Source organism: Cupressus sempervirens, chromosome 5, assembly GCF_028749045.1.
Source record: "Cupressus sempervirens isolate cs-2001-9-10 chromosome 5, ASM2874904v1, whole genome shotgun sequence".
Taxonomy (NCBI): domain Eukaryota; kingdom Viridiplantae; phylum Streptophyta; class Pinopsida; order Cupressales; family Cupressaceae; genus Cupressus; species Cupressus sempervirens.
In genome coordinates, this window is record NC_143122.1 from 780,593,053 (window position 1) to 780,617,904 (window position 24,852).

The 24,852-nt window shown below is 32.4% G+C and overlaps 1 pseudogene; it reads left to right on the forward strand.

The window, feature by feature from the left end:
• The first annotated feature begins 9,862 nt into the window (after positions 1–9,862).
• The window catches only part of LOC149558261 (heat stress transcription factor A-5-like), a 34,167-nt pseudogene continuing 19,177 nt past the window's right edge, over positions 9,863–24,852 (forward strand).

Below are 24,852 nucleotides of genomic sequence, written 5' to 3' on the forward strand. Positions count from 1 at the left end.
TGTTTATTGTGTAAGTGTCTCTTCCTTTGCTAGCTCATTGCTTCCAGGGCTTCAATTTTTGGGGAAACCTTGCTTCTTATGTTGATAGCTAACCCTTCCATGGTTTTGATTTTAGGATTGGGCTAACTTAGGCCCATTGGCAAATTTTCTTCTTGTCTTTGTCTAGAGATACCATTTTTATCAAGTGGTCTCCATTTTCTATAATATTTACTAGCTTTTTTCTAGCCATGATAGCCAAAAAAAATTGTCAATCCTCCAAAGACATTACCCATTAGTACTTGCAAATATTGGACACTGATTAGTATTTTGATCCTCCATTCATCAGGCAGTAATATTTTTTGGATTCTGGGGGTTCTCTTCCTTCCCATCCTTGTAAAAGGACAAGCATGCCAATTGGGGAGAGGAGGCAAAAACCAAAATCCCAAAAACTTGTATTTCAACTAATAAAAACAAGAAAAGAAAAGGAAACCAAAAGCCATATTTGGGAACATAAAAATTGTATCTCATCAGTGATGGGGCAAAGATTCCCCGAATCCTGAGACCCTGCAATTTCATAAATGTCAAATTCATAGATAGTTTTCAAGGCCCAAAATTATCTTATTTTTCTTATATGCTAAAAACCTAAGAACTTCTCTAACTAGACCAAAATTCTAGTGATGTGGCTTATGATGCTGAGTTGTCCTTACATGATTTAAAATATGACTATTTAACATCCACTCATGTGACACATGGGATTATTTAATACTAAGTACTTTTGATATGACAATCATTTAAATTTAAAAATACCAGCAAATAGATTGTGCGTAATGCAAGACACTTAGCTCGAGGGAGAATGTTGCACCCTGGTTGGTGAGAGGAGTGGAAAACTACTATCCATCACAACACAACATGTTGTAGAGCTGATAGTGTAATGCCAAGCAAGCCACCACTCATTCTACCATGGTTAAGCTCATGCGTGGACTTGTTATAATGACATTTTTTTTATATACAATTCATCTTTTAAAGCCAAAAAAATTACCACCTAGGTACCCATAGAAGTGTACTTGTAAATTCCTTGTCCAAGTAGGAAGGACTTGACAATTAACCCCCATAGGTGCCTTTAATAACATCTTTATCATGGTAGTTTGAAGTGCACATTAACTGTAGTTGTATTTCATTAATGAGAATTTCCACATGTATAACCCTAAGACCATAGAAATTTTCCCCAACCATCAAAGAGGCATATAAAAATAATCCCACCTAATCTGAGAGTAACCTTATAAGAAGATCGAGATCTTTCCCTATGGTTGAGAACCTAACTTCCCTCTTCCTTACCAAAGGGATCCATATCCTGGGAAAGGAATGTGGAAGCCTAAAGGAAAAAAATTAAAAAAAACCAAAAGGACTTACCCCAAGAAAGGAAAGACCAAAAAGTAATAAGATGAGACACACAAAAAGTAGGGATGTGAATGCGGGGCATAATAAATGGCTACTTGAATGGGAAAATTCCTTACATTTTAGAATTCCAAAACTTATCCTTCATAATAACCAATGCCTTATCTTATAAAGTTATCCCTTTAAGGATGAATTCTAGATTGGAACATCCTTGCTCACCATAATTCTTAAACTGTACACATGTCCAATAGTGAAATGTGTGTTTTGAAGGGGGTATATCATTTAAATTCCTAAAGAAAATGAGAAACCAAGATCATTCAAGAATCAGTTAATTTTTCCATGCAACCATTTTGGGAAGCAAGAATATCTTCCCTACCTCATTTATATTCTTTTAAGCTATGGGAGATTGTACTCCTTTCCTTGGATGAAAAATTAAAAAATTTCATTGTGGGGCTACCTCTTTCACTATCCCATCCTTTTGCACTTCTTTTCTTCATTGTGAGGATGAAAATGATACCCATCTCCTATGATATCACTTGGCCTTTAAATTTTCATCAATCTTGAGGAGAGTTGATCTATTTATTCCCTTCCTATAGTGATTATTTTCTTCTCTTTTCTTGTGATCTTTGTTGACCACTGAGCTATAGACATAAGAACAATGGTCTAGGATTGATGAAGGTTGATCTTATCATGTGTTCATACTCATAGTTTTCAACTAGGAGTAGCAAGGTAGTAGAATGTCATCAAGTAAGAACTAGAATAATCAAATACCGTAGGTAGATTTTAGTAAGTCATGTCCTATTATGAAAATAATACAATGTCTACTAGGAGGAACAAAAATCTTAGACCCCAAAAAATGACAAAAGAACCAAAAGAAATACTACAAAAGCCACAGAGGCCAAAGAAACCAAATGTGACCCAACCTATTTTCATGGGTCAACAAAACAAACAAAGATTAGAGAGAACAAAAACAAAAAGAACCAAACTAGAATTTATAGGGTACACTCCCAAGAGGGGAATACACTAAATACAATATTTACAAGGAACTATAAGGTATGTGCATGATCATGGTAGGCCAAACTATAGTCCTAAGTGGCCATGAAATATTAGGACGCTAGTGTTAGTCAACTTGATGTGAAATCTTGAACTAGTTATGGAACTTATATCAAAAATTTATAAGAATGGAACATGTAGAAAATTGAATGTAGTTTCTATAATATTATCCCTTTTTTATATTAAAAAAACTATAATTCGTGAAAATTTTTAATTTCAATGCAAAAGTATGAAAAAAAAATTGGAAAAAATAAATAGGTGTATATTTGACCACCTTAATCGCACTCAATGATAATATATTTTTCTTTAGATTCTAGATATATGAAGTAGAGTCACACCTAGATGTGATGCATTTTATTTTTTAATTTCATTCCAAGTAAATAATTAACTTTGAATTTTCTTCTACATCATTTTCTGGAATAAAAAAATTCTTGGGTCTGACCACCTTAACTAATTCAAAATTATAAAAAAAAAAATTTTACTTCATTTTTCCTTTAAGTAGGAAATACATAGAATGTGATTCATCTTTCAGATTTTGAAAAGGTTATACCATTTCAAAGCTATAACTTTTTTTTCAATCAATATGTAAATCAACACTTCATAAGAACTCCATTAGAAATTAAGTAATAATTAATTACTGAACTCATAATTTGACAACAATTATATAACTAGAAAGTTGATAATGCCCTTAAGAAACCCTTTTCATTTCATCAAATTCGGATGAAAATTGAATTTTTTTTTTATTGTCACTTTTTGTCCACTTATGTTCTTGCACATACACTATACATATGTTATAGCCAATCAGGGGGAAATAGACACCCTGACACCATCTTCAATTCAATGTAATGTTTGGGGAACTATCTATTGATGAGCTACGAGATTAATTCATTAGTTAACATACTAAGATGATAAGTACTAGCCTCATAAATCTCCACTCATCAAACTCCAACATGAAATACAGGATTGGGATCTATAAATTCATGTGAAACACTATATTATGGCCATACACTAGGAAGAATGGAGAAATTCCTAGAGTGGCCTTGTTTTCAATGTGATCCACCCATGGAGTGAATCAGAGCTTGTTATACTAGCCTTGAGGATTTCTCTCTAGAATATGCTTAATAAAAACCAAAAGATTCTTGTCAATAGATTCTACTAGTTTGTTACCTTTCATATGATAATTACTCAAGTACTTTAAGGTAACATCCATGTGATATGCTCACTCTAAAATTTGGGTAGAGGAAAACATTGTGTTTTTATTGCACACGAGGGAAAAGTGCATCCCAAAACTTGTAGCAATATTTTCTTCCACAAACTAAATTACTACATCGGCCATATTATTCATGCAAGGCATAACTTTGGACCACTAACTACAATTGTCTATTGCAATCAATACATACTAGTGTCTAGTGGAGGAATTAGGTTTAAACGCCTCGATGAAATCAAATTCCTTTTGGGAAAAAGGTCCAACATCAAACATGGGTTGAAGAGGCATTGCTAGATTTCTCTCTCTAGAAACAGTGATTTAGCAAGTATGACATTTTCTCAAATGATTATGGGAATCTCAAAAAAAAATTGCCAATAATACTCAACCTAAAGGAAATGGTGGGTCGTGGTGTCAGTTGAACCATGTTCGAAATTCCTCTTTCATTTTTCTTGCTTGCACTTGGTAAAAGCACCAAAGATATATGTCTTCAAAATTTCTTTAGAAAAGGGTTCAACCCTTTATTATGAAATGTCCACTTCTCAATTGGAGTGTGTGACACTTATGGGGTGGGAGTTCTTCCAAACACCCATTATGTTGTAGGAGATATAATAGATCAACATACCATGGGTCTTGGGTTAGAGTCTTAGTGTTGGAAGTCAAGAATTCTAACTAGAAATCACTCAAGGCCATAGCTTTCGAAAACCCTCTCCCATGAAAGTGATAGGCATCTCTTCCCCTTCTGGGTTAAAACCACAATGGCAAAAGGTGTGGATGCAAAAGGAATAAATATAAAATGGCAAGCTATAATCTGAGCTACTCAAAATAGGGCCTCTATGATATCTTACTTTATCAGTTCAAAGGCTTATTTTTCCTCTGTGCTTCACTCAATTTTATTTTCCTTTTTCATCATGTCATTAAAATGTTTGATTACTTTGGTGAATCCTATGATGAAATGTAAGACATATTTTAGCTTTCCAAACAAAAGTCATATTTATTTCTTGCTCCTAAGCATTTGTAAACTCAAAAGAGCTTCTACTATCTTAAGGTAAATGATAAAACCATTCTCAAAGATAATATGTCCTAATAAATTTCCATTAGTGACCCCAAATATGGATTTCATAGGTTTCAAGAATATGTCAAACTATCAGCATCTCTGGCAAATCTTGGCAAGGTGGATAGGGTGGTCATTCCTATTCTAAGAAAAAATCATCAAATAATCCATGTAGATGATTATGCATTTATTTACTAGTCCCTCAAAAGTAGTATCTAGTGCCTTTTCAAATATAGGTCCAACATTAATGAGCCTAAAGGGCATGCTTCTATAGGCAAACATTCCTCACTTGGTGGTGAATGTCATTTTTTACGGATCTTCATGATTTACCATAATCTGATTATAATTGGAGCACCAGTCTAAGAAAGAAATCATCTATGCTTTATTTACAATATGAAAGACTTTGTCTAGTGGGAGTAGGGGATGGTTTTCCTTCATTGGTGCTCTATTCAAGTTTTGTAAACCCATACATAATCAAATTTCTCCACTCTTCTTCTAGACCTGAACCAAATTACCTATCCAATTGGTGTGCTAGCTGAGGAAGATTATTCTTCCTAACAAGAGCTTTTGGAACTCTTGATATATCAAGGTTTTGATCAAAGGGTTTAAGGGTCTTTGTCTTTTATGAAAGGGCTTGGCACCTAGTTTGAGGGGTATGTTGTGTATCATCACAGATGTATCATATGATTTCAAATATTCATAACTCGAGCTATAACATTAATATATTCTCATAGGACCAGGAGAATCTACCCCTTCTCCTCGAGGGAGGAGGAATCAATCAATATATTTTTCTCCTCGATGTTAGACCCGAGGTTAACCCTTTTATATTTTTCTCCTTCTATCGAAGGAGGAGGACTATCTTTGACCCAAGGATTTGAGTTAAAGATGTGTTCTAGTACTATCATCCCTTTAAGGATAGTATTAGTGGGGAGTTCAAGGAACTCTCCTAGATCTCTTTCTTGTCCCATATCATTGTGGGTTTCTTCTTCTACAATCTAGTTTTCTAATATGCCACTCTTGGAAAAGAAAGCTAATATGTGTTGATCATCTTCAAAGACCCAAAAATTCTTAACATTATCAAGGATAAGTGAGGTTGCTATGATTTCCACATAAAACCTTTGGAGGCAAGAACCAATAATGGGCTCCAAGGTGCTTTTTGATACTGCAAGGGCATTAGAGACATAATTTTATTTTCTCAAGATTATGTCAATGTCAAAGGTGTCCAATCTCAACTATATTTTCTTAGCTATATCTTGAGTTTCTTAATCTTCTACTTTAACTTCTTCTTTAAGCTATTAAAATTGTACCCAATTAAGCTTAGAGTTTTACTCAATAGCTTGTCTTCCATTGACCCAAAGTTGGTCAACATAGTTCCCAATGATTGGTTAAATATATTAAATCAAGCTCACAAATTAAATACAATGGTCACATCTCAAAGAAGAACTAAATAGAAAGCTCAATGAACAAAGGCGCTAAGCATTACCAAATAGACAAGCTAAGTCACTAAACATTCTTATTGAAAGAAGCAAAGAATGGATGGGTAAACAAAGAAAAGGATCGCTCGATGAACATATGTACCAAGTCAAGTCAACTTGGTGAAAGAAGGTAGAAGTATCCACCAAACCAAAAGGTACAATAGCTACCAAGTAGGTTTACAAAAGTAACTAAGCAACTCCAATTCAAATGAGTAGGATAAGGAACAAACCCAAGATACTCCTACATCATTACCATACAATTCATGTGAAAAATGATCCATTTATATACCCTTTAAAAAAAATTATCGAATCTACTTTAATGATTAAAAATATGTGGCATGTTTGCAAAATGAATTATTAAAAATTTCAAATTCATGGTGAACATCTAAAACTTTTCCCCTAGATTGCCAAGTAATTGAATTGACAAGGCAATTCAACTCATTAGCAAAAATGTCTCAAATTTGTAACTTATCCTATATTCTATGATATGAACTTGTATTTACATTTCTTAACCAAAACATGTGCTAACCACCATACTGAGTTGGGAGAACATACTAACATCATATTCAAACATGGCACTAACTAAAGTAAAAATTTTGGTGAATAAAACTTACTCTTTTAAGCTCACTAAAAAAATCAAGTTGTATGCTAGTAAATTTTCTGCTATATACTCAGCCAAAATCCAAACTTGACTTTTACTTCAAATGATCATACTAGAAGAATATATTGTCATTAATGAAAACAATCATGTTCTTATACCTAGTCACTTCCCAACACTTTCCACCATGTCACATGATTCATCTTCCACCAAAGACATGCATTCACTTTTAGATTTTGTGATATTCCATAAGCTCTTGGAAGACTATGCTTTTCACCGTGATATTTTATCATTCATTCAAACATTTGAACCAATTTCCAAAAAACATTATCTTGAGTAAGTTGACCAAGTCAACCTTGTCTTGGAAAAAGTCAACTAGGTTAGCTTTGTCCTTGGTTTTTAGAGAAAATCTTAGCTCAAGCTCTAATGGCAAGATTTTCTTCCAAGGTTTGGAATCACAATCCACCTTTAAAAAAATTGAGCCCCAAAATGTCTATAAAATCCAGTCCTCTCATTTTTATAGTCCATCTTTCATGTAAGAAACTTGTGATAAAAAAGAAAGATTTTATCCATCCATTGTGCATTCCAGATATTTAGGTGCAAGCAAGCATCTATTATCAAGCATTTAATTCCATTGAGAGTTCAAGTGCAAGGAAACCATCGACAACTATTTATCATTCAAGCCTTAATCCCCAGATGTATTCAAGGTATTTCCTTTCATAGGTCTTTCTTCTTTCCCCATTTAAGGTCAAGCAAAGCAGTTTTCAACGAAAGAAGGAGATATATGTTCATCCACCAAATCTTCTTATCCCTCAATCCAAAATTGTAGAAAATGATTTTTATTTATCTTGGATGGTTTTATTGAATGAATTTTGTGGGTACTCTCTCATTGGTTTTGTGCTTGTTTCCTATTGGTTTCTAATAAATTTTGGGCTTTGACAATGTGTGCCAATTTCATTCTCCACTTTTTGGTTTTCTCTACTTCAAGGTTGTAATCCTCATATCTTTTATATAACTACATATGATTACATTTTATAATTTGTAATCATTTATCACGGATAATTTTCTTGGAAATTGTATTATTTATATATAATTTTTGGATCAATATAACTATTGAGATTTCATAGAGAATCTATTAATTTCTCTTTTAAGATAGCTATTTGATTGCATATAATCTTTGATATTTATAGGTTTGAAAAGTTGACTCCAACATATTTATCACCAATCTCATCCTACAATTTTTGTAGATCTAACATTTTAACATTTATATATTATATCCATCCCTATCTTTTTTGTTAAATATTTTAATCATACACTTTGAAACCATCCACTCAAGCCGATTTATTCTCCAAAGAGGTCATCACGATACAAAATAATCCATGAAAGGATTAAACTTTCAAATTCAATCACAATTATCCTCTTCAATCGTCAATCGATTTTGATTCTTTGACATAAATAAATGAATCAATATTAGTGTCAAGATCTCAAAAATTAGAACATATTATTACCAACACCATCCCACCAATTGTCTAAATCTATTGTCTTTGAAACAATGTTTCTTCTTTCAAATACACCACTAACAATATCATCACCCTAACTTAATATTATATTAATTATTTCAATGCTAAGTAATTAGATAAATTATGTTCTCTTAAGAAATTATCCTTTCAATATTCCTCCATCATCAAATAAACCAAATGAGCTATATTAATTTATTATAATATTTTCATAAAACACTTTCTAATAATTAGCCAAATATTTTATTTTACTAATTCACCTAAAAAGTCAAATTTAGTTTCAACAAGAATAATTATATTATATTTAAATGAAAAAACTAAGAAAATATCATTCTTCCAATAATCCACAAAAGTTTAGCAAGCTTAAGCAATCTAATTAGAAATCAAATCAATTTTATATCTTATTCCTCTATTCAAATAAGAATGTTTATATCTTTCCTCACTAGATCTCAAGTATCCATCCTTTTAGCTTATAATAAAACTTTCTAAGCTTGACCTAACTCATACCATTCAATCCTAAGCATCCATTCATGGTCCATTCAAGTCCATTCAAGAACGCATCCACTCATTCATTCATTAAGGTGATTCTTCAATTATGAATCAAATATTGTTATTTGATATTTTTATATTCTATTCAAAATGATACTTAGATTTAAAATAAAATGTTAGATATTTTTTAAATTGCTTAATGTTTGATTTTAAATTTTGTAAATGAACTAAATTTATTCTTTTAATTATTAATGTAAATCTACTATCTTTGAAATAAAAAATCGCTTTGATTTTAAATAGAAATTGATAAAAACCATAACCTAACACATATAATATGATTTTAATATAATTTTGACACTTTGACAATATCCTAAATCTATAATAACATTTATAAAATGTTAAACACAATTCTTAGCTATATTATCTTTATTTAAAATAACGTGTCAATATTCTTCTATCATCAAATTTATTAAACCAGCCATATTTTTTTATTTTACTTACTTCTAACAACCCTATCTAATAATTATTTAAATATTAAAAACTGAAATCTTAATCTAATTCCATTAATAAGATGCATTGTATTTTATATATTAGAAGTACTTCCATTTAATGTCAAACCAATTTGATAGCTTACCCATCTATTCAAAGAATCCTCTCAGCAAACCTGTTTGACCGCGACCCTCATTGGAAATCATCATATTCAGTCTTAGCCGTCGATTCTAATCAAATCTCAACCCTCCCTTCTATCATTTACATATTTATAAATCAACTCTGCTCTTCAACGAACTAAAGAGTAGAAGAAGGAATCACCAGCACATCCATCCATTTGATAAGGTGATTCTTCAATTAGTAATTAGATCTTGTTATTTGATCTCCTGTATTACTGTATATATCTAAAATGGTTCTTAAATCTAACAGTTGATACAATTTTAATGTAATGCAATCAATTTTCTGCAATTTGCACTTTTCCTTATTGTTGTTTCTAAATTTGATTGATCTTTTTATCATGCTTCGTAAACCATCTGCTCAAAGTTTATTTTTAGGACTCTAAATTTTGTATATGCACTAGATTTAATTACAGCTGCATCTTACTCAGCGATGGCAAGCATAGTCCCATGTGACGTTTTTATTAATCATCGTGGCTCCGACGTGAAACATTCAATCGCCAGCACAATTTACTGTACTCTTAATGCCGTTGGATTACGCCCTTTCCTTGATGCACACACGCTTGTCCCCGGCCAGTTCATACCATCAGTAATACAAAATGCAATCAAAAGTGCTTCTCTTCATATTGCTATTTTCTCCCCTAACTATGCCCAATCCGTCTGGTGCTTAGACGAGCTGGTACATATGCTCAGGTGCAGTAACACTAAAATCATTCCTATATTCTACCATGTTAAGCCTTCTGACCTCCGATTGATTGTTGATGGAAAAGGAGTCTATGCCGAAGCATTTTCAGAGCATCACAGAAAGGGAAGATTTCCCTGGAAAAAGATTGCGGAATGGAAATGGGCTCTTTATGAGGCTTCATTTATCTCTGGCCACGAAGTTCACGACAATTGGTGAGTACCATATCAATGCTACATTAATTACGCCGATTTCTAATTCGTACAATTTATGAATTTCCTCAACTTGGTAAGATGTATGACAGTTGATTGATCTCTTTTCCATTTTGGTTTCTATATGTTTTCCAAACTTTTTAGGGCCGAGGGGAGGGTTGTGAAGAGTATTCTCGATGAGGCGCTGAATGGCAAGCGAGGAACTGTGATAAAAATAGCGAAATGTCTAATTAGATGGAATGAGTACAAATCTAATCTGAATCTGTGTGAGAAAAAAGCTCTGGTAATGGGCGCCGCCATTAAATGCACGGGGGGGTTGAAATGGGTTTGGCAAGTTCACTGAAATGGGTAATGGATTAGGATTGACGAGTCATGTAATAATCACTTGGCATATTTGCGCACTCCTGATCTTTGCAACGTGCTAAGATACCAAGATCTTCAAAGCTTGAATTTTAAATTGTCTACGTTCGAATCAAGTTATCAATTTTGCTTATTTTTAGTTAGTTGTTTTGCGCTATGTAGATATTATTGAATGATTTCATTTCGTTTACTTTTAGAAACTAATTTCTGTTCTCATTTCAGGATTTTCGGCCTCACAGTACTGTTTTTATTCTTTGCCAAATATTTTTACGACATTTTTTGTTCGGATGTCATATTTCACTGAGTGGGATCTCTAAACATCTTTATTCCTTCCTTTCAAAGAGATGAAAGTAGAAAAGATATAAAAAAACTTCGAATGAAAAAAACAATCTCTATCTAGATTAAATACCTTCCACTAAAGAGGAAATTATTTTAGCAATACTGTGTGATTTGACTGCGTTGATACTTATGTTTATTATTTACATAGCTTCCACTAATGACTCGTTGATTTTTCTTTTTGGTTAAATGGAAAAAAACCACCTATTCGTGTTCTCTGTAATCTGGATAAATAAATAATTGGAGGTGTTAAATTGATTCGCCACTCTCAAACATTATATACTAAGGAGGAAATTAAGTTTCGAAAAATAAATCAATTTTAACTATTTAACACTTTTAAGTTAAAAATTAGATCTTAATATATGAAGTTTAAGCCATCTGAACTGATTCTTACGCTTTATCAAATCTTAAACCCATTCTGAAACCTGATTGAGTATCCTTAAGTGCAATTTCTTACAAACAACGCTGGCTGTAAATTGAATGCATAGGTGTACAAATAAGGAACACACAGACTCCATCAGAAAAACTTATAAATATTGAATGAAATCCATCAGAAAAATGACTATCTCTACTCATTTTAAGAAACATGCATGAATTACAACATATATGATGCCATCTATACACCGTAATTATATTAAGGATATTATTTGGGCAGAACACACTGAATTTTCGCTGGATGCACTAACAGAATTTCAACACAGATATACGCTTTTGAATTATTTGGTATTAGAATTACTTATCCCATAGCATATTCTTATCTCGTAGGGAAAAGATAAGCATTTGTGTAATCGCAGAAAAGTTATAAAGAAGAAAGATTTCTAAATAATCTCGATTTAAAAACTTAGAATATTAGATTTTTAATTCTGTTTCAAAATCAGGTTATGAAAAGCAACACCAGCTTATGCTTTCTGAGGATTGTAAAAAAATTTGATTGGATTATTTTTTGGAGTCTCCTTTCAACACTAAGTCTGCACATAAAAATGCATCTTCCCACTCATCTTCCCAGTGAAACAAATGGTACAAGTAAAATCCCAAAAATAAGAATGAAGATTTGCAAAATCTTGATTTGCCTAAATCTAGATTTCTACAAATCTCAATTTCTACTATTTCTGAGAGAGGACTCTGATAATTAACGGCTTTTCAATGGTTGTAACAGAAATTGTTGATTTGATACTTATATTTATTAATTTAGTATCCATACTTATTGCCTTATTGTCCAATTCCTTTGAATGAAACATCCCCTTAGTTGTAAGAAGTAATCAATGATGTGACACCACATCAATGTATACAGATCGTGTGTCGGATCATGAAATGTGAGAAGTGAGTTAATAAGTGTTGAATAGGAATTATGACAAGCATGGGACTGTTCGAAACAATGAATGTCTTCATGAGGATATTTAATGTAAACAACATGTATGAACATATATTCAACACAGGCGGTTTGGAAAGAAGCGCTGGAAAAACACACAATGCATGTTCACAATCAGAATATACTTAGAAGCATTCCCGAGAGATCTCATGTAATAGAAATGAATGGGGATGCACAAAATGCATGTATTATCAAGGATCAGATGAAGCATAGATGTGGAATCAAATAAAGCTTCTATATGAGAATAAAGAGAAGAGAAGTGAGTTGATAAGTGTTAGTCTGTCTTAAACAATATTAAAAAGAAAATTAAGCTGGAAAAAATAAGTCAAGTTTGACTATTTAATACTTTTTATTTTAGATTAGAATGAAGCTTAAAGTGTGATGTTTAAGTCATCCCATAAATACTGAATAGGAACTATGGTAAGCATAGGACTGCTTGAAATGCTGAGTCACACGGGCTTTGAGGATAAATTTTGGGTTGCTTAAATGCACCAAATTATGCAAAGGTGACCGTAGCAGCTGAATAGGAAGCTAGTGTTGTATGATGGAATGTTGCGGTTCAAGATGGAATTGGGAGGGAGGTGCATGCGAACAGCTTGAAAGAATAACATTGAAACGTGATAGGTATTCCACGAAATCATGAATGCGGATATGCCAATGGAATCAAAGAACGATAGTTGATATGGATATGTCATGGTAGACAACCATGCACAAATTTGCAAACATATGTGAAATGTGATTGATCAAATATGGATATGTCATAAACCGCAAAGGGAAGTTATCGAGTAAAATCGCAACCATTTCTCAAAGATGCGAAGGAGTGGTCTAAAGTATATAGAATCGCAAACATTCAGTCTATCATCCACTGCAATTATTTTGCAGATCACGTTCGCTCACATGTTTGGGGGAAACATGGATTAGGCAAGTGTGAACGCAAATATGGGGAAGCTGGGGAAAGTGTCAAGTTTCTGTCTACCGGGGTCTTCCAAAGACCATTACTGGATTTTGTATTCTTCCCAATTTCTAATACCTAGTGTTATGCTGCTATGTGCAGTTGATGTGTTTGAAACAAGGCTGATATTAAGAGTAACAAACTCAGTTTTCTAGGGAATAATGTTTCTCATCCCTAATCCATCTGGCTCAAGGAATTTTTGAAGTTTGTTTTCTTTTCTAGCCAGTACTTTTGCTTGATCTTCTAATTTTTTTTGTTCAAATAAATTTGTCTTTAAAGGATTTTGGGAGACGAATAAATAAAAATTAGTTTTCCTCATCTACATTATCATATGGTTCACCACTTTAATGAATTGATATTTTTTCTTTTCTAATTTCCTTTTGTGCGCTGAGTTCTTCCAAAATCGGTACACCAAACACCTATACATCACATTTTAGATTTATCCTTTGGGTTTGACAAGCAATTTCAAGCCAACATAGCCAAGGGCTTTCTGAAATTGGCTACTCAAGATGTTCTTGTAAAGCATTGGGAGGAGCTTGGCAAGACCGTAATCTGAAATTCATGGGTAGCAGTCCCCATCGAATAGTACATTGCTGGAGTTTATATTCTAGTGTATGAGTACGGGGCCTAAATGCTTAGTAAGGTGGGGAAGTCCTTTAAAAAAACCCAGTACTGTTTTGAAACGAGTTTGCCAATTCAGAGAGACACTTGGGTGGGATTTTTCATGTAATTTACTGTACAAGATTCCATTTGGAACATCATCATAGAATGAGAGTTGTACTTGTGGTGTCCAATAATAACCTTTTAAGACCAACTAGATCTGGATGTTTCATCTTTCCCATACATGGGCCTTCTTTTCAAAATGATCTTGGAATTTCACCATGTTTGAGATCATCAGCTTCCTAATAGCTGCTACCCTTCCATCCCTTAGTACGCCTTGTATACAGTTCCAAAGATTCCTTTTCCAATTTCACACTTTTTGTTTAGCAAACAGTGAGCATTGTTTATCCACTCCTCTATCCATGGATCTGAATTGGAAGAAAACATCACTAGCTTCCCTTATGGCATTTCACTGCTTGGAGATCTAGAAAAGTCTTCAATTTGGAGATTGATAAAGATTGAGTCGACCTCATTTCTTTGGAATGTGTAATTTCAACTCAAATGAATTGTAAATGAATAATAGAGGATTCTAGAAATTCTAAAGGATTATCAAATAGGGTAAGGTAAAGTTCCGGAAGTCATCGATAGTTATAGAAAAGTTTATTTCTCTTATATTGGCTAATGTAGATGTTTCTAGAAATAATTTAAGATTTATAAATAGAGGCAACATGTAATGTAATTGACATGGGAAAAATGGAGAAGGAAATATAATATATTTTTTTGTGCGGCAGCACATTGTTGTTATGTGTTACATCTTTCAGATTGGCATTAGATCTATTGCATGTTTCATCAAATAGGTATCAGAGCTTTCCTATGTTTTTACAATTGGTATTAGAGCTAGGTGGACAAAATTGTTGATTAAAGAGGAAGCAACATTTTGGTGCTGCTGAAATATGGATGATTGATTTGTGTAATAGAAAAGACAATTGTTTTGAAGAAGACCACAATGAAGTGTCGAGCAAAAAAGTGGGCAAGTTGGCAAAAGGTATGGTGCTAAGTTTTATAATTATTTAATTTCATTTGAGAAATTTTTCTATTGCTATTAAAAAGAAAGAAGATCATAGTGTTAAATTCTTGTGTTTCAATGGGGAAAGATGAAAATAGAGTAAAGAAAGAAAAAGATAGTTTGGAAGAAGAATTGATGAATGTTAAAGAGTCAAATTCAAATTTGATAAAAGGGTTCAAAGAAGTTGGAAAACAAAATTATGAGTATTTGTGTCAAATTGAAGATTTAGAAAAGGAATTGATCAATGCTAAATAGAAAAATGAGAAATTAGAAGAAATGTTAAAACTATATGATGATGACAAAAAGAGAAATAAAGATTTAGAAGAAAAAGTTAAAAGTGTTTGAAGAAAAGATGAAGAAATTAGAAGAAAAATTAAATATGTTTGATGATGTTAAGAAAAGAAATGAAGAGTTGGAGAGAGAAATGAAGCAATTAGAAGAAAAATTAAAGATGTTTGATGATGTTAAGAAAAGAAATGAAGAATTAGAGGACAAAATGAAGAGACTAAAAGAAGAGAATGACTTGTTAAGGAATACGATAAGTCAATCAATTATTGAAAGAAATGCATGTGTCAAAGAAAAATCAGTATGTGATGTTTCATGTAGTACAAATGATTTGAATTCACCACTTGAAAAGTATGATTCTATTGAGGTTGTTTGTGATAAAGAATATGAAAATGTGGCATCAAATACTAGTAGTTGTGATAATATGAACGTTGGATGGAATATAATGAAGAAAATGGGTTACAATGGTAAAGGATTGGAAAAAAATGAACAAGGAATCATAGAGCCTGTTGACCCAATCATGAGGGCAAGGTATGAAGGATTGGGATATATGATAGATGAAAGAAATGATGTCATTGGTTCAAGCAAATTTGTTGAAAGTAAAAAATATATGCAATGTTCAAATTGTAATAGGAAAGGACACACGGAAGACAAATGTTGGGATCTTCATCCATGTAATATTTGTGGCTTAAAGAGTCATAGTGAAAAGATGTGTTGGAATAGGGAGTGTAAAAATATTTGTATAGACAAGTGCTTAAAAATGGACTTTGGATGGAACTATGGATTGAGTTGGTAGAAGATTACAAGTATGATCAAAAGTTTGTTTAAGTATAAATGTTCAGGAATAAGAAGAAATATAGTAGCATTTGGAAATGGATTAGAGCAAGTCATCAAAGAAGAAACAAGTTTTCAGCATGAAATCAAAGCAAAAAAAAGTTTTCGGCATGGCATTGAAGAGGAAAAAAGATTTTTGGCATTTGTGGTAGATGAGGCAAGTGACAAGCATGCATTAACAAAGGCATTATTATTGGAAAATGGCATTTTGGCGTTTAGCAAAAGAAAGCATTTTGGCATTCAAGTATGTAATAAAATTTGAGGTTGAAATTAAGGGGGAGTGTCGGAATGTGTAATTTCAACTCAAATTAATTGTAAATGAATAATAGAGGATTCTAGAAATTCCAAGAGGATTATCGAATAGGGTTAGGTAAAGTTCTGAAAGTGGCAGATAATTCTGGAAAACTTTATTTCTCCTATTGTGTGTTTCATCAAATATGTATCAGAGCTGTCCTATGTTTTTACAATTTCTAAACCTGAGACTCAAAATTGTCCTAGTAGTAACTCCACAAGAAATGACTATAGTTGCAGATATTGCAATCATTGTTAAAACACTCGATACAAATTTGTTGTGTTTGCTTGCAACTACTACAAAAAACCCCCAATAGTCCTACCTCTTGCATTTGGATCAAGAGCTAGAGGCATATCTACAACCATTTGAGAGGCTGTAATCAAATTGGCTCCATATAAGTCTGCATTTCCCTCAAATGATGTCTTGTGCGAGCTTTGTAGCACACATTTCATTGGGTTTCTACCTTCCAATCTAATGTAAGATACATTAACTCCAACTAAATTTGGAAGGTGCTCTAGTGCTGTGGATAAAATCCCTATCAAGTTTTTGCTTGATAAAAATTCAAGTTTGCAAGCTGATGTTGTTTTGTTAGTTTGACTAGTATAGGTCCATCCAGATGATTGTATGACACTCATATAGTGTTGACTAGTAGTATTAACAATGAAACCTATGCTTAACCTTTCGTAAGCTTTAAAAATAGCCAAAAAGCCACAAGGATTTGCATGAGATACGTAAGAATAGATACAAACGAGATGCACCATATTTAAGGGAAGTGGTTATTCAGTCTTATAGATGTACCAATGTAGAATTTATGATGTAAGGATAAGTTGTATGGTAGGAGAAACATTACATACTAACTTAAAAATTAAGCTTAAAAACAATAAGTCAACTTTTACTATTTAACACTTTTAGTCTAGAAATCAAGCTTAGTATGTGATGTTTAATCCATCCTAGAACTGAAGAACTCTTTTTTATATGACAAACATTGCTTTACATGACAAATATTCCTTGCATGCATTATATTATACTATTTGTATATGATACATATTATGTGTTGGGAACATAAAAAATAATTCCAATATGCTTATGACATCATATAAAATAACTTGGTTAGTTCACATTCTTACACTAAGACATCCACTACATAAAGAGAGGTTTAGATCTTAAATAGGAAGTGTGCTTGAGAAAGGAAATGTACAACTTAAAGGAAATGCATAGAAGCACAGTTTCCAACTTCTGCAAGAATTTTCTCAATAAACATATTATCATCTAGTTGCAGTTTTGAGATGCTGTTCAAGTCAAATAAATTCCCTGGAATGGTCTCATAGAACTTATTGAAGCTCAGATCCTATTATTTTATAAACCTAAATCCTCAAACTCTAGAGGAATTCTTGCCTCCGAAAAAATTGCTGATTACTTCAAGTACCTCAAATTCAAGCACAGACTTATCTGAATTGTTATCCTTCTTCTCAACTTGGTATTTGACGAATCCAATTTCTCTTTAAAATCATACAAATTTGTTGGGCCAGAATGTATAGGTCCACTGAGATTACTCGAAGACAAATAGACATGCTTTAAGCCCAACTGAAACATCTCCACGAGTGTTCTAAGAATGTCTCCAAAAGGTGTATTGTTGGATATAGTGAGGAATACTAGAGATTTCAACCCACCAATAGAAGGTGCAAGTTTGCCACTGAATTTTTTACAAGACAAATCTATATGCTGAATGCCATTTAGATTTTGAATCCAAGAAGGAATACTTTAAGCTTATTATTTTGTACTTTTAGATATACCAATGATTGCGAAGCTTGCAAGGGTTCAGGTAGAGTTCCTGATAACAAATTATGGCTTGGTTCCAAGGCTCTCAGCTGTGAATACCAACCAATGTCATAAGCCACAGGCCCTAAAAATTCATTATTGTGCAACTATAGTTCTCTTTGATTATACAATCCCTTAATGTCCATAGGGACAACACCAACAGAAATTGTTGTTTGACAAATCCAATACCCTCATATTCCTCAATGCCCAAAAGAACTCTGGAAAAGAAGTAGAGAGATTATTTGGAGAAATATTCAATTTCTCAAATAAATTCACTCAACCATTCCTTAAGGAATTGGCCATACAGTATATTACCTGTCATTACCAAAAATAGATTATTTGATTATTGATTTATAAAAAATCAATATTACGTTTTAAAATTTTTTTAACTTTATTTTTAATGATTGAGTTTCGGATTAAAAGTTTACTGTATTGTATTGGTTTCTATATTGTCAAAATAATATTGGAAAGAAATATTAAATGAGATGATTTATTATAAGTTCTTTCCAAATAATACTGATAGATTCATTGAATTCATTTTTCAATCAATTTGACCAATCCTTACAGATTTTTTAATTTTATATGAATATTTAAATTTCAGCTTATACAATTTTTTTTAAAAAGATTTTAATTAATTTATGTGAAAAATTTAACTATTGTAGTCATTGATTATTAATCTCATATCATAAATGATTATTAAACTATTGAAAATAAATTCCAAGCTAATATCGAAAAATAACACAACTGCAACTTCACTTATAAAATATGGAAAGAAATGCGCAACACAATGAACACAATATTTTCGGACAAATTGTCCCTGGAAAAACCCCCTAAGGGAAAACCAGTTCTACAGATGAGAAATTATATTAAACTTTAGCAAATCAAGAGATACAAAATTCCTTGCCTCTTACTGGCAGAACTTCGACAACCTCCTAATTTATCCTGCTAATATTCCCCACTGCTATTCCAAGCTAACATTGCGCCCTTGCTAACACTGTAAGACTGTTTGCTAACACTGCAAACATTTCTCTAAAACTTCATATTCTCCAAATGCCCCCCTGACCTCCTTTTATACTACTCCTATTGGTAAACCAACAGTCGAGATTGATTTACAATCGATGGTTGAGATTAAAACAACTTAACAACCCTAAACAAGTCAGTTTCTAGTTGTTTCCAAAAGTGGTCAATTAATTAACAAATATTTGTTTTTAATCTAATCAATTAGTTAGCAAAACAATTACTTGCTAAATAATAGCAAATGGACAAACAGGTATCCAAAGCTAACAAAACTAACAATTTCCACCCACAAAATATAGTGATATCAATCAATCAAACATTGTCAAGCATTAATGAAATGGTAAATTTCATTTGGAGTCTTCAAAGTGAGAAATTATAACTACCTTCCTTATAATACTCTAATAGTAATTAAATTATTATTTTTTGGTCTTCAAAGTGATAAATTATAACTGTTTTCTTTATCAACACTGTAATAGTAAAAAGTGAAAGAGAAAAGTAGCAACTATAATACAAGTGGATTTTTATGTGGTGTTCTTTTTTCAAGATTTATTAAATATAAATTATAATATAATATATTCAATATTTATATATTTTGATTTAATTACATGATTTAACATTCAATTAATGCATTAACAATTATAATTAAAGAGAAATTAAATGTGAAATTATTTCAATTTCAAATTTTATGCTTATCATAGAATTTATATATTATTAATTATGAAATATAATTATTATATATATTAATGAATATAAGATAAATTATTAAGAATTAGCTGGGAATTCAGTTACATATTTCATCATTAAAATATATTTTAATTTTTTCTTTGAATCTTTTATATCTATTATTAACTTAGAGTTTTATAACATAATATTTCATCATTTTTTGTTAGTTGAAGGTGTAGCTTTGGTCTAACCTTTTTGGTTAAGAATGAAGGAGGGGTATCCATTCCACCAAATTGGTCTGGGGTATGATCTCATCCTCATCCATTTTTAATGTCGGTGGCCTTATCTCAACCTCATTCCTTTTTCTTCTTTTTTTGATGACCTCATTCCTTTTTGAAAAGAAAGAAAGAATGAAGTTTTGAAAAAATTCACTTTGAATAGAAGATATGCATCCATCATAAAATTGTTTAAAGTGTTAGGAAACCAAGTTCTTCAAATTATTTCATTCCTCTTGATCAAGAAGGAATCCTTTTAGATAATAATTGTGGTCATATGGTAGAATAATATGAAATCAGCATTTATACATAGAATCCTTTCAATGTATATTGTAGTGTTGATAAATTCTTATTGACCTTATAAGCTCATTAATTACTATCAGACTTGCCAATGCATTATTTTGACAATCTAGTGTTTTCAAATGCTAGAGAGTGGCATATCAATTTAATTACTATGATGCTGAAAATTTGACCCTGCCATAAAAAAGAAACCTATGCTCAATTATGATTTCATGCCATGTTACCAAACAAAGGGAACAATGTTTACTTGGATACCATTAATCTATTAACTTTTCCTTTAATCATTTAGTTTTTGAGACTAATGATCATTTTACAAATAGATCACACATAAGCTGTGGATTTTAATTATATATAAGTAGAGGGTCTTGCCTTGTCATTATTCATCCAACATGGAGAAGAAAAGTAGATGAGAGGAGTGAAGTTTGAGAAGAGCTAGTAGTTGTGGCTTGGGAACAAGAAGGTTGATTGGCGACTTGTGACCACAAGTTTAGATTCTTGCTAGGGTTTTCTATTAGATTGTGGCTCTAGGATAGCTAGGGTTTCGATCTTGCAAGATCTTCAATAGCTTGTTTTTGTATTTTCTTATGTTGGTTGTAACCTGGAAGGCCTTATAGTTGGGCATGTTGCATGTAAACCTTATGATTATATTATGAGAATTGGCATTAGTTTGGATTGAAATCTTTGTGTTATTGTTACTCTTCTACTATGTGGTTATTTATTGGGGGCTAAGACATCTCCTTTGGAGATTCTCCCACCTTGTACTACATCATGAATACTTGATCTCCTTGAACGCAAAAGGTAGAAATCTATACTTGAGATAAAGAGCTTGAATTACTTGAGTGTGTTGTGTAAAAATGAAACCTATAAGTCTCCTTATATATGATTTTTTAGGTAGGAAACAATACATACCTACTGAGTAATAGTCAAAAACCAATTAAACCCCCGAGGTCTTTTGGGTCCTAAGTTATGGAACTATTAGGAGCTAGGTCAACTTTGGTTAACTTGGTCCAAGACTAGGTCATCCTAGTCTTAGATGTCCAATTTTAGATGCCACAGAAAGAAGAGGTAGGTGCCAGAAAGATAGTGGTGGAAAGAAGAAGAAGATAGGAGAAAAAGGAGATCAAGCATAGACATATCCATGGTTCAAGAGAGGAATTATGAAAAAGGGAGCTAAAAAGCCTTTAAATGCAATTGTGTCCATTTTAATATAGTATAGTTTAGACTACAAAATTTCATCATGTGTTATGCCCTCTTGTCAATGAGCCCATTCATACACATGTTGTCACTCCCCCTAGTTCCCTTGAAGCTAGCCCCTCTCATCCTAGCAAAAAAAGGCCAAAAATTGAGTCATCTTCCCTTCTTGACGCTAGTGAGAAAACTAGCGAGCTTATTAGATCCCCTGAAAATAAAAAGAGAGAGGTTTACACTGTGGAGTAGGGTGACAATATTGAAACCCTTGGGGCCTGAAGGTCTAACCGATTTGCTAAAGAGAAATGCAAGTAAGCCTTGAAAATTACCAAAGGGTCAAACTCTAACAATTCTATGGCTAAATATGGTGAGGAAATTTTTGTTCATTCCTCGAGCAAGTCCTTGGACTCCCTCTTTGCTTCAATGTCAAGAATAGCCCCTTCCCTCATCCTCTGATACACAGGTTATAAACCCTATCCCAAACCTCGCTCCCAACCCCCATTTCATGCAAGTTTCTTTCATGGATTTGACTAAGGACACTGTTGACTTGGCACATAGTGGGTTACTAGGAAAGATGAAAGAAAAGCTAAAGAAGTAGGAAACAAGGAGTTGAGAAGAGAGGTTGGTAGCTTCAGTGGGAGGATTAAAGAATCAAACAAGTTTTCTATCAAAGTGATGTATTCTTTTTTTGTGATGCTAAGTGCGTTGCATCAGAAAATTCTTGGGTCAAAACCTATGAAGACTATAAGGATGTGTTCTAGTTCCTTAAAGATGAGTAGACTTGCATACTACTTTCAAAATGGTTGGGAAGCAATTAAGCTATTACTGTTATGGTGTTTCACTATTTTTTGATTAAGAGCCAGGATGGCTTTTGAACTTTTACTTGTCCTACATGTTGTAGACACTATGTTTTTATTATGCTACAAGACTCTACTTTTAGTAGCATTGATACTTTGAACTATCCAGTTTTTGGTTTTGATAAAGGCAAACTATGAGTTGTGCATGTGCTGAAAAGGTTCTAGCACTATTAATTTGGTGTATTTTTTACATAGGCCAGCACCCTCTTGATGCTTTTATTTACAAAAAAAGAAATGTTAAAAAGAATCCAAATAACTTTGTGTCATCCTACTTATTAAACAAGTAATATTCCTTGCAGAAATCACAAGACATGAATCATTTTATTAAATTAAAAATAATTTGATATTTATGTGTATTTGAACAAGTGAAATAAAAAATTTAAAAATCTAAATTCATTGGATAATGCATCATTTTATTGGTTTCTATACTTGTTTGTATACCATAAATATTAGAATAAATGATGCAATAATTGAACACCTTAACTTGTTGCTTAAAATCATACATTGAAACTTAAAATTACTTGACAACTCATATACTCATATATAAGTAACTAGCACCTGCACCTTTGATGGTGCAAGGGATTACACCGATAGACTGATGTACTTTTAAGTATGTATTTTATCTAATATATTTGATTCAATTGTGTCATTTTGATTTCTTGTCACACTTATAATACAAATGCTTTGTCTAAAGAGTTATCTGATCTAGGCAGTCCTCCTTCTTTTTGCATATAATTGTATATGGATTGCTTTTCTATTTTTAGTATCTTTCAAATATTTTTACTTTAGATATAGTTGTAAAAGTGAGTCCTTATCTTTCAATTCCACCGATATCAACCGTTTTTTTTTTGTAGCTTGAGTCCCTGGGATTTGTGTATTGTGATAGCCCATTACATGGTGAGTGGTAGTTGTCTTCAGCTACCTAATGTGATCAGCACTATTGGAACACATCTTGGTTCATCTTAATTCCATGGTGGTCCATTGTAGTTTTCAAAATGTATAACAACATACATGGGCATGCTTGGTGGTTTGGTGCTCATTCTATAGACAATATCTGTGATTTCACCAATTGCTCCATTGACAAGTCTTGCTTCTATCCAAATGCTTGTTGTAAGCATGACACACTATCCTATATAGTGGAGTACATGTTTTTCCAATTTTTCATCATACACCCTGCTCTTATCTTTGCATCTATAATATATTGTTGTGCTTGTGGCAATTGGACAATTTAACAATTTTAGCATTTCCTTATTATATAATTTCACTACATCATTTGTAGCATGTAGATGTATAGACCTATTGAATTCTTCATTTTCATCTATGCATAAGTGGATGTCTGTATGACTCATTAGGAGCTCCCAATCATGTTGTGTAGTGTTTGCTTCTTATATATTGTGTAAAAGCTAATGGAATTCTTCTTGTGTGGTAGTTTCACCTTATTGTTGAAAGATAGTCTGCAAGGTAACAACTATAGTGAACTACTCCCAAATCAACTTAGCACTTGAATGCTATGTATAGATTGGTTCATCCATAACATAGGGTAGTTGTACGGGATCACCAAAAAAAAACTGATACTCCACCAAAATGGACATATTGTTGATGAGGAAAGGCCTCTCATAATCGAGTATCAATTTTAAGTAGGAGTTTTGGACCCAAGAAGCTCATTTCATTAATAATAATGTACTTGATATATTTTAATTCTTCTTGGGATACTATTAATACTTGGCCTTATAGCAATTGCATATCCTTAATATGAATCCTAAGCTTTGAATGTATTGTTGTACCACATATATTTAATTCAGCAATGCCAATAAGAGCTAGTAGTAGTAATTGCACCTTTTGTTGGTGTTTCATCTTATTGAACATTTCTTTTATGGATGCAATTAGATACGATTTTCTTGTTACTACTATGCCTTGCAGAATCATGTGTAATGGTCCATGTGATTGATTATGGTCATGCTCCATAATTATTCAGAGTTCTAGTCTTTTCTCAAGAGATAATGTATCATGGGGATTGGTGGAGATCGTAGGTATGGTATTAAAATAACTGCTAGTCTTGTTGTAATATATAACTTGTGTTGCATTTTCATGTAGAAATGGTGGGATAGTAATACGGTCCCAATTGTTATTTATGTCAAATTCATGCCTTTCAAGCATAATCAATTCATTGAGTACTGTAGTACATAATGGTCCCATTTACAAGAGGAGTTCCCATTTGCATGCACCTAAAACATGATGCACGAGCATCTTGCATGGGAAAATCATTGAAATTTTTTTTTTTGAAAAAAAAAAAAATTTGTGGAGGAGAGAGAAAGTG